We start from the raw sequence: 9,124 nt of genomic DNA, 5'->3' as shown, positions 1-9,124 counted from the left end.
ATATGAAAAGACCCTGATGCTGGGAAAGATTGAGGGCAGGAGGAGAAGGGGATGACAGAGGATGAGATGGTTGGATGGCATCACTGACTCAATGGACATGAGTTTGAGTAAACTCCAGGATTTGGTGATGGCCAGGGAGGCCTGGCGTGCTGCAGTCCATGGAGTCACAAAGAGTCAGACACAATTGAGCAACTGAACTGAATGGGATCTTTTTGCTTCTGTCGAAAGCTTCAGGGAGACCTATGTAGGTTTGCCCTGACAGAATTGTTTTTTGTGGAATACTCTGTTAGGCAAGTGATTCCACTTAACTTTGCTCTTTAATAACTTCCACAGACATACAGAATGATGAATTTTGAACTACAACATATATCAGAGCATATTTAGGTAGCTGTCATCTATTTTCTCAGAATAACACTATGCACTTAATTGAAACACTTAAACACTTAGTTGCAAAGTGTTTTGATTTTTCACATCTCTTTCCCCAGCTTGGCTAGTGACCCTTAGACATGAGAGCAGAGACCATGCCTTATCAATTTTGTTTCCCCCGAATATATCTTCATGCCTCATATATATTAAGTGTTAAGTAAAAGTTAATGACAGATAAAGCACATGAATGGGGTTTCTGGTGGTTCTGTCCTTTTCCATTGCTATTTATCTTTTTTTTCCAGTGGCCATCAGGAGGTTCTTAAAAGACAAAGACCTTTTAAGAATTAAAATAATCAAATTTCTTATTTGAAATTGTGGACACTTTGATTTTATACTGGTGGGGATATTTTGGGGGCAAGAGTATATATTCCTTAGGCTACACCATGATAAGGAATTTCTTATCTGTACTTCTTTTAAGTTAGGTACAGGTGAATGTGTGTGTGCTAAGTCGCTTCAGTCGTTTCAGTCGTGTCTGATTCTGTGCAACTCTATGGACTATAGCCTGTGAAGCTCCTCTATCTATGGGATTCTCCAGGCAAGAATACTGGAGTGGGTTGTCTTGCCCTCCTCCAGGAGATCTTCCCAACCCAGGAATCAAACCTATGTCTCTTAGGTCTCTTGCATCCTCAGGCAGGTTCTTTACCACTAGTGCCACCTAGGAAGCCCCACGGGTGAATAGCAGGAACATATTCAGTTCAGTTCAGTTCAGCTGCTCAGTCGGGTCTGACTCTGCAACCCTATGGACCGCAGCACAGCAGGCCTCCCTGGCCATCACCAAATCCTGGAGTTTACTCAAACTCATGTCCCTTGAGCTGGTGATACCATCCAACCATCTCATCCTCTGTCATCCCCTTCTCCTCCTGCCCTCAATCTTTCCCAGCATCAGGGTCTTTTCAAATGAGTCAGTTATTTGCATCAGGTGGTCAAAGTACTGGAGTTTCAGCTTCAGCATCAGTCCTTCCAATGAATGTTCAGGACTGATTTCCTTTAGGATGTACTGATTGGACCTCCTTGCAGTCCAAGAGATTCTCAAGAGTCTTCTCCAACACCACAGTTCATAAGCATCAATCCTTTGGCACTCAACTTTCTTTATAGACCAGCTCTCACATACATACATGCTGCTGCTGCTGCTGCTGCTAAGTCGCTTCAGTTGTGTCCAACTCTGTGCGACCCCATGGACAGCAGCCCACCAGGCTCCTCTGTCCACAGGATTCTCCAGGCAAGAATACTGGAGTGGGTTGCCATTTCCTTCCCCACATCCACACATGAGTACTGGAAAAAACAAAGCTTTGACTAGATGGACCTTTGTTGGCAAAATAATGTCTCTGCTTTTTAATATGCTGTCTAGGTTAGTCATAACTTTTCTTCCAGGGAGCAAGCATCTTTCAATTTCATGGCTGCAGTAACCATCTGCAATGATTTTGGAGCCCAAAAAAGTAGTCTCTCACTGTCTCCACTGTTTCCTCATCTATTTGCCAGGAAGTGAAGGGACCAGATGCCATGATCTTAGTTTTCTGAATGTTGAGTTTTAACTTTTTCACTTTTTCAACTTTTTCACTCTAATCTTTCACTTTCATCAAGAGGCTCTTTAGTTCTTTATTTTGGCCATAAGAGTGTTGCCATCTGCATATCTGAGGTTATTGAAATTTCGTCCAGAAATCTTGATTCCAGCTTGTGCTTCATCCAGCCCAGCGTTTTGCATGATGTACTCTGCATAAAAGTTAAATAAGCAGGGTGACAATATACAGGCTTGATATACTCCTTTCCTGATTTGGAACCAGTCTGTTGGACTGGTTGGACCAGTTCCATGTCCAGTTCTAACTGTTACATCCTGTCCTGCATACAGATTTCTCAGGAGGCAGGTCAGGTGATCTTGTATTCCCATATCTTGAAGAATTTTCCACAGGTTGTTGTAATCCACACAGTCAAAGGCTTTGGCATAGTCAATAAAGCAGAAGTAGATGTTTTTCTGGATCTCTCTTGCTTTTTCAATGATCAACGCATGTTGGCAATTTAATCTCTGGTTCCTCTGCCTTTTCTAAATCCAGCTTGAACATCTGGAAGTTTATAGTTCATTTACTGCTGAAGCCTGGCTTGGAGAATTTGCTAGCATGTGAGATGAGTGCAATCGTGAGTTAGTTTGAGCATTCTTTGGCATTGCCGTTCTTAGGGATTGGAATGAAAAGTGACCTTTTCCAGTCTTGTGGCCACTTCTGAGTTTTTCAAATTTGCTGGCATATTGAGTGCAGCATCATCTTTAGGGTTTGAAATAGCTCAACTGGAATTCCATCACCTCCACTAGCTTTGTTTGTAGTGATGCTCCCTAAGGCCCACTTGACTTCACATTCCAGGATGTCTGGCTCTAGGTGAGTGATCACACCATCGTGTTTATCTGGGTCCTGAAGATCTTTTCTGTATAGTTCTTCTGTGTATTCTTGCTATCTCTTCTTAATATCTTCTGCTTCTGTTAGGTCCATACCATTTCTGTCCTTTATTGTGCCCATCTTTGCATGAAATTTTCCCTTGGTATCTCTAATGTTCTTGAAGAGATCTCTAATCTTTCCCATTCTATTGTTTTCTTCTGTTTCTTTGCATTGATCATTAAATAGAAGGAACATATTCATTTATATATTAATCAGTCATGACAGGCAACCACTCTCTGAGGTCTCAGTTAAGCAGATAAAAGCAGGCTTTCTGGTTTATGGTCTGCATTGAGCCCATCTGCCTATTATTTGGCATAGTTCCTGCAAACATGGTGAAATGTCCTGGAGAGCTAGCATTCAAACCTGATTCACTGGTTTGCTGACTGAGAATCTGGGATCATAGACTTCTAGACTCTCAGACCAATTTTGGACTGGTGCCTTGAGAACCATTTCCAGTTGTTTGTTAAACTGGAGTTTTCCTGTTGATATTATTAGAGAGCAATGCATGTAGTTATTTTGGGGTGTCCTTTGCAGACTTCCCTGGTGGCTCAGATGGTAAAGCATCTGCCTACAATGCAGGAGACCTGGGTTTGATCCCCGGGTTGGGAAGATCCCCTGGAGAAGGAAATAGCAACCCACTCTAGTATTCTTGCCCGGAAAATCCCATGGACGAAGAAGCCTTGCAGGCTACAGTCCATGGGGTCGCAAAGAGTAGGAAACGACTGAGCAACTTCACTTTCACTTTCACTTTTTCACTCTGCAGCCCTATGCCTTCCTTACAAGGTGAGGACACACCACTGGATGGGAAATCAAATGGCTTGGATTCTACTACCAAACATGCCTCCAGCCAGCCCTGTGGCTTGTGAAGAAATGGCTTCATTTTTCTAAATTCAAGTTTCCTGTTTATAAATTGATGTAATTGACATCCCCCCTCTATTTCTCTGCTATCATTTAATGAAAAACCTCTCTAATTCCATAATTTGATATATTAATATCTCCAGGTCATAGATACTTCTTAAAGAATAGTACTGTGAACACAGAGCTACAGTCATCTGAGAAGTCAACTTATATTCTTGAACATTCCTGATCAAAGAGGAAGGAAAGAGCCTGAGCATGATTCTGTTGCTGTTCAGTCAGTCAGTCATGTCTTACTCTTTGTGACCCCATGGAGTGCAGCACACCAGGCTTTCCTGTCCTTCACTGTCTCCCAGAGTTTGTTCAAACTCATGTCCATCCAACCACCTAATCCTCTGGTGTCTCCTTCTCTTCTTGCCCTCAATCTTTCCCAGCATGAGGGTCTTTTCCAATGAGTTGTCTCTTCGCATCAGGTGGCCAAAGTATTGGAGTTTCGGGTTCAGCATCAGTCCTTCCAATGAATGTTCAGGGTTGATTTCCTTCAGTATTGACTGGTTTGATCTCCTTGATGTCCAAAGGACTCTCAAGAGTCTTCTCCAGCACCACATTTTGAAAGCATCAGTTCTTCAGTGCTCAGCCTTCCTTATGGTCCAACTCTCACATCCATACATGACTACTGGAAAAACTACAGCTTTGACTATATGGACCTTTGTCAGCAAAGTGATGTCTCTGTTTAAATACACTGTCTAGGTTTGTCATAGCTTTTCTTCCAAGGAGCAAGTGTCTTTTAACTTTATGGCTGTTGTCACCATCCACAGTGATTTTGGAGCCAAAGAATATAAAGTCTGTCTCTATTTCCATTGTTTACCCATCTATTTGCCATGAAGTGATGCGACTGGATGCCATGATCTTAGTTTTTTGAATGTTAAATTTTAAGCCAGCTTTTTCACTCTCTTCTTTCACCTTCATCAAGAGCCTCTTTATTTCCTTTTCACTTTCTTCCATAAATGTGGTGTTATCTGCCTATCTGAGGTTATTGATATTTCTCCTGGCAATCTTCATTCCAGCTTGTGCTTCATCCATTCCAGAATTTCACATGATATACTCTGCATAGAAGTTAAATAATCAGGGTGATAATATATGGCCTTGATGTACTCCTTTCCCAATTGTGAACCAGTCCATCATTCCATGTCTGGTTCTAACAGTTGCTTCTTTACCTGCATACTCTGCAAAGCTCTCCAGGTGTACACTGGCTACTGGACCTTTGTAATCACTGCTGCCCTGAGCTGCTCAGTATATTCTCTGGACAAGAAAGCAGGTGGATGTGAAGAGCCTCCTCACTGCACTACCTCTTAGCAGAGTGTGTGCTCTGATGAGAGTCTGTCTTCGGAGAAGGAAAGGCTCCAAGAAAAGACATGGATGAGAGCTGTGGAAGGAGCATTGCACTGCGAGTCAAGCGCACCAGCATCTAGTTCCTCCTAACTTGTGCAACCATCCTGTGTTGCTGAGCAAATCACCTCGTCTTTGTGACATACAATTTCAAATGAAGAAGATGATGCATGTGCCACAAAGTTATTAGGAGATTAAAGAAATGTAAGGAGGGTGGGATGTTTAGAGAGAACAGCATCAAAACATGTATATTATCAAGGGTGAAACAGATCACCAGCCCAGGTTGGATGCATGAGACAAGTGCTCAGGCCTGGTGCACTGGGAAGACCCAGAGGGATTGGGTGGAGAGGGAGGTGGGAGGGGGGATCAGGATAGGGAATACATGTAAATCCACGGCTGATTCATGTCAATGTATGGCAAAAAACCACGACAATATTGTAAAGTAATTAGCCTCCAACTAATAAATGGAAAAAAAAAAAAAAGAAATGTAAGATTAGTCAGGAAAAAAGTTAGAATGCACAGGAAAACATGAATTAAGGATAAGAAATCAGGGAATCTTTCAACCAAGAGGAACAAAAAAAGTTCAGAGGAAGGTGAAAAATTTGGGAGACAGACGATGGTGAGAATTGTACAGCAATGTGAACGTACTTAGTGTCACTGAACTGTACAGTTAAGTACAGTTAAAATTTTAAAAACTTAAGAATTAAATCCCCAGCTGAAGTTTAAACAAGCCAATGTTGTGAGATCTAAAATATATTATAAGGAGGAGAAACAATTACTCTTTGGACTTAGTGACAGTCTCAATTTGACTCCGCCTCCATTCTTGGTGATTTATCACTGTGTCAAGTGCTGAGATTGGACGTGGGTGGCTCTGCTGGCCACAGGATTCAGGGCCTCCTGACTAGTTTTAAGGGGCTTGGAAACTGTTCATATCCCAGAAACCTCAGGTGACCAGAGGGAAATGCTTTTCAGACATTAAAAGTTCTCAGAAATTTTTTTTAATTTCCCCTTTCTCCATTTCTTTTGAAAAGAGTTTATTTAGTAGAGACATCATCAGATGGGAGGTTTCCACAGGGATTTAAATAAAGAGATGGGGTGTCTTAGGAAATGCAGCGTAGAGAAAGGATTGGTGATAAGGGTAAGTGTGATCATATCAGAGCAGGTCATATGTGTGGCCCCCTGGTGGTCAGTTTGCAGATCCGTGCTTCAGCACCACAATCCTCGCTCCGGTCACTCACTCCCATACATGTTGGCAGGCTTGGAGAGACCAATACCATTCAGGGCCACGCTCATGGAACACTTCTGTCACCCAAATCCAACATAAAGCCATAGGTGATAAAGTTCACCCTCAAAATGCCTCAATATCTCCTTTTCTTCAAAATCCATATTTCCCATCTTACTGAATGACGCCAATATGCACTGCATCTCCCACATCAGGAACCTGGCAGGACTCCTTCCTTTCCTTGTGCCTTGTAGCTAACTGTTCACCTTAGAGCCCCCTCTGTTCTTGTTCAGTTATTCAATTCTCAGCAGAAGAAACTTACATCATTGCTATTGCCAATCATTTTGACTTAGAGTGCTGCAAGAATGGGATGGAAGTGGGAACTGGAAACATAATTACCTTACACCATTCACTTCACATCCCTTATCTCCCTGAGTTCTCAGATAAGTCTATGAAGAAGGCACTAAAAACTCCAATTCTATGACTGTAATGATAATGAGACTAATACTAAGCATTAATCATGCGCTTGGTACTGTGGGTCACTTTACACTTACTATTTCTCCTACCTTATGTCTTGCCCCTTTACACTGCTGTCACACTGAGTCTTAAATTCAATTTTTTGAGTGGTTTTCTTTCATCTTCTTTTCTATACCCTCATTACATGGAAGACAAGGGATTCCTTCAATAATCTGGCTTCTGACTATGCCTTCTCCCTTTTGTTGCTACTCCCTGAAGCCCAGAGTACCTTCCTTTTCCTTCCTTTTTCTCTTATACCCACTATACTAACCTTGTACCTTCTTTAATATTTTTGCTCTCGTCCATTGCATCACAGGAGTCTTCTCCCTGTCTGTTTTAGTTTTTCTTATAGACACCTGTTATTTTGTCTGGCAACAATTTCTTGTTTTCACTTATCAATTTAGTGTTATCACTTTGATTTTTTTTTCTCTCTCAGTGGGAGCAGTCTGAACGATAGTCTATATGGTGATCTGCTCTCCCTGAAAAAGGGGTGCGCATAGAACTGAGATTAAGCAAACAAAACTTTCTGGAAGCTGTCTTTACGTAGAATGATACATGGACTAGGAATGATTGAAGCTGGTTATTCTGATGATTCCTGCTTCCTAAATCCCAAGAAGAGACTTTGCTCTTAGATTTCTGAGGCCTGTTTTTGATCTCCTGAGGTTTCACAAAGCCAGTCAAGTAATCTAACCCCTCCCTCCTTGTGCTTAAGTAAGCACAAGATTTATCAATTTTGTTTCTTTTCAAAGAACTAGCTTTTAGTTTCATTGATTTTTTTTCATTGATTTCTTCACCTCTCTTACATTTATTTCTTCTCTATCTTTATAATTTCTTTCCTTCTGCTATGAGTTTTGTTTTTGTTTCTCTAGTTTATTTTTTTACTTTTACTTTTCATATGTTTTTTAAAATTTTAATTTAATTTTTTTATAGTATGACCTTGCTGGTTATCTTTTTTAAATACAGCAGTTGGTGCATGTCTATCCCAAATTCCCAATCTACCCCTCCTGCCTTCCCCTTCTGGTAACCATAAGTTTCTTTTCTAAGTCTGTTTTGTAAATAAGTTCAATTGTATCATTTTTAAAATATTCCACATATAAATGATATGTATATTTGTCTTTTACTTACTTCATTTAGTATGATAATCTTCAAGTTCATCTATGTTGTGGCAAATGGCATTATTTAATGTCAGGTTAGATTTCATATTTGAAATTTTTTTGTTGTTTCCTGCGCTAAGATTGTATTGATATAAACTTCCCTTTGATATTGTTTTCGCTGCATTTCATAGATTTTGAGTCAAGTTTTCATTTTCCTGTGTCGGTAGGCATATTTTTATTTACTCTTTGATTTCTTCAGTGATCCATTGATTATTTAGTAACATTTTCTTTAGCCTCCATGTATTTGTGTTTTTTACAGATTTTTTTCTTATAGTTGTTTCTAATCTCATATCATTGTGGTCAGAAAAGATGTTTGATATGATTCAATTTTCATAAATTTACCGAAGTTTGCTTGTGGCCCAGCATAAAATCTATCCTGGAGAATAGTCCATGTGTACTTGAGAAGTACATATATTCTACTGCTTTTAAATGGAATTCTCTATAAATACCAGTTAAGTACATCTAATCTAATGTTGTGTTATTTAAGGCCTGTGTTTCCTTATTGATTTTCTGCCTGGATGATCTTTTCATTGATGTAAGTTGGGTGTTAAATCCCCCACTATTATTGTGTTACTGTTGATTTCTCACTTTATGGTTGTATTTGCCTTATATAAAGGGGTGCTTCTATGTTGGGTTCATACATATTTACAATTATTGTATCTTCTTGATCTCTTGATTATTATGTAGTGTCTTTCTTTTTAAACTCTATTTTTGTCTGACATGAGTATTACTAATCAAGCTTTCTTTTGATTTCCATTTATATGGAATACCTTTTTCTATCCCCTAACTTTCAGTCAGCATGTGTCCTTAGATCTGGTGTTGGTCTCTTGTAGATGGAATATGTACTTGTCTTGTTTTTGTATCCATTCAACCAGTCTATGTCTTTTAGTTGCATCATTTAATTATTTTTCATTTCAGGTGATTATCAATACGTGTTTTATTATTCCAATTGTGTTAATTGGTTTAGATTTGTTTCATTTGGTGATGGTTGGGGAAGCCTGGTGTGCTGCAGTTCATGGGGTCACAAAGAGTCAGACACGACTAAGCGACTGAACTGAACTGAACTGTTTCTGTAGGTATTTTTTCTTCCACTTCTTTTTTGTTCTTTTCTCTTATGATTTGATATGTTTTGATTGCTA

At 39.9% G+C, this 9,124-nt stretch overlaps 1 non-coding gene across 1 annotated transcript; it reads left to right on the top strand.

Moving 5' to 3' along the window:
- The first annotated feature begins 3,386 nt into the window (after positions 1-3,386).
- Positions 3,387-3,458, top strand: TRNAC-ACA (transfer RNA cysteine (anticodon ACA)). Its single transcript has one exon. It is a non-coding gene; the product is annotated as a tRNA-Cys (tRNA).
- The last annotated feature ends 5,666 nt before the right edge of the window (positions 3,459-9,124 follow it).

The sequence above is a fragment of the Dama dama genome, chromosome 27 (genome assembly GCF_033118175.1).
Source record: "Dama dama isolate Ldn47 chromosome 27, ASM3311817v1, whole genome shotgun sequence".
NCBI classification, from domain to species: Eukaryota; Metazoa; Chordata; class Mammalia; order Artiodactyla; family Cervidae; genus Dama; species Dama dama.
This window is presented reverse-complemented; position numbering and strand designations above follow the sequence as displayed.